The sequence below is a fragment of the Chenopodium album genome, chromosome 24 (genome assembly GCF_948465745.1).
Source record: "Chenopodium album chromosome 24, dcCheAlbu1.1, whole genome shotgun sequence".
NCBI lineage: Eukaryota > Viridiplantae > Streptophyta > Magnoliopsida > Caryophyllales > Amaranthaceae > Chenopodium > Chenopodium album.
The window spans coordinates 32,565,318-32,567,784 of NC_137857.1; the positions used below are offsets into that span (position 1 = coordinate 32,565,318).

Below are 2,467 nucleotides of genomic sequence, written 5' to 3' on the forward strand. Positions count from 1 at the left end.
TTTAGGCCTTGTTTGGTAATTGGCTTTTAGTTGGCTTTTTGGTTGGCTTTTGGCTTTTTCTTTTGGTCAAACAGCCAAAATACTTGTTTGGTAAATGGCTTTTCAGCTAGGTGAAAAAGCCGGCTTTTCCGTCAAAAACAAAAAGCTAGTGTTACTAGCTTTTTGGTTTTGGCTTTTGGCTTTTCATTAAACAAATTACTTTTAATAATTAATAATTAATATTTAATAATTAATATTAATAATTAATAATTAATAATTAATAATTAATAATTAATAATTAATAATTAATAATTAATAATTAATAATTAATAATTAATAATTAATAATTAATAATTAATAATTAATAATTAATAATTAATAATTAATAATTAATAATTAATAATTAATAATTAATAATTAATAATTAATAATTAATAATTAATAATTAATAATTAATAATTAATAATTAATAATTAATAATTAATAATTAATAATTAATAATTAATAATTAATAATTAATAATTAATAATTAATAATTAATAATTAATAATTAATAATTAATATTAATAATTAATATTTAATAATTAATATTTAATAATTAATAATTATCAATCAATAATTAGTAATTAATAATTGGTAATTAATTAATAATTAATTATTAATTTGTAATTAGTAATTGATAATTGATAATTGATAATTAATAATCAGTAATTAGTAATTAATAATTATTAATCTATAATTAATAGTTAATAATCAGTAATTAATAATTAATTATTAATAATTAGTAATTAGTAATTAATAATAAGTAATCAGTAATTAATAATTAGTGATTAATAATTTATAAATATTAATTAATAATCAATAATCAATAGTTAATAACTTATAACTAGTAATTCATAATCAATACTTATTAATTAATAATTTATAATTAGTAATTAGTAATTAATAATTTATAATTAGTAATTAATAATATATTATTAGTAATTAATAATTAATAATTATTATTAATAATTAGTAAATTAGTAGTTATAAGTACTTAAAAATTAATAGTTAGTACTCCGTAATTAGTAATTATTAGTACTTAATTATTAATAACTAGTAATTAACAATTGTTAATAATATGTAATTAATATTAAGTGCTTAATAATTATTAATTAGTACTTAATAACTAGTAGTTTATAATTAATAATAATTAATTATAAATTAGTAGTTAATATTTTGTATTAGTAATTAATAATTAATAATACTGATAATAAATGTATAAGAATACATAATAATGTCCTTTAAGTTTTGCATAGTTACAGCCAATATCTAACAGCTGATTTTACCAAACATGTTTACATAAAATAAATAGTCAAACAACCACTACAAACAGCCAGTCAAACAAGCCAAGTTAAACAGCTAGCAGCCAACAGCCAACAGCCAATTGCCAAACAAGGCCTTAATGTAAAATGTAAAATGTAAAATGTAAAATGTGACCATAATATTCCTCCATTTTCACTTATTTACTCCGTACGCTAACTGAAAAGGAAAATTACAACCGACGTTTGAATTTTGGTTAAAAAAATAAAAAATCTCCCTTTCCAACTACTCAAATTCCGTATAACTTATTTCTGATTCTCTCTCTTCCCCTGATCTCAAACTTCGCCGATTCGCCATCGCCATCAAAATCTATCTTCAGACACTCCATTTATTTGGCCTTATTTCTGTCCAACAGCTTACTTTCAATATCCAATTTGGTATAATTCTTTTTATTTTTTTAATTTTTTGGATAATATTCATTCTATTTTCAGTTTTTATTTTATTTTATTTTTTGCTTGACAATTTAACATGTTTTGATTCTCAAACTCAAAAGGGTTTTTAGTTTGTAAGATAATTTGTTGAAATGTACAAGTTACTGTAACTGGGGTTCTTTGTTTTGGTTGTTTGAACTTCAATTGTCTATTTTTGTGGGTTGAGGAATTTATGGATTTGAGATTGATGATCAAGTAGTAGTGATGGAATGTAATGGGATTACTTACTCCAATGATAATAGTAAAACAATAATTGAAGAAACCCTAAATTGATTTGAGAAGGTGATTGATGACAGAATTAGATAAATGTTGATACTTTATCTTGTTATGTACAAGTATAGTTTATCTAGTTAAAGTACAAGTATTTAGGATTCTTAGGTTCACATTGAAAATTTTGTCTGTATACATCAGATCTTTGATTAGGAAACTTTTAATCCGTGCTTTTCCGATATTTCGTTTACATTAGGCCTTTAGGGATTCCAGTGAAGTTTATGTGATTGCATCATAGTGTTGGATGGTTTTCACGCTTAAGGCGGTTGATTTGTGAAAACCATTTAGCCCTATGTCTCCGAAGTGATGAGGGATGGTTATTGAATACATTTGTTGTGTAAAGTATTTAAATTTTTTTTCCCATGCTTTTCTGATTGTAGAGATTGTAGTGGAGTTTCCCAAATAGCTTTCATGTGTAATGTCAT

General features: G+C 21.5%; 1 protein-coding gene across 1 annotated transcript in view; it reads left to right on the forward strand.

Annotated features, from left to right (window-relative positions):
* Positions 1-1,559: 1,559 nt before the first annotated feature.
* The window catches only part of LOC145611651 (accelerated cell death 11-like), a 9,277-nt gene continuing 8,369 nt past the window's right edge, over positions 1,560-2,467 (forward strand). The window contains exon 1 of the mRNA XM_081666997.1: positions 1,560-1,718. The gene's annotated coding sequence lies outside the window, so the exon portion shown is untranslated. The remainder of the gene's footprint in view (positions 1,719-2,467) is intronic.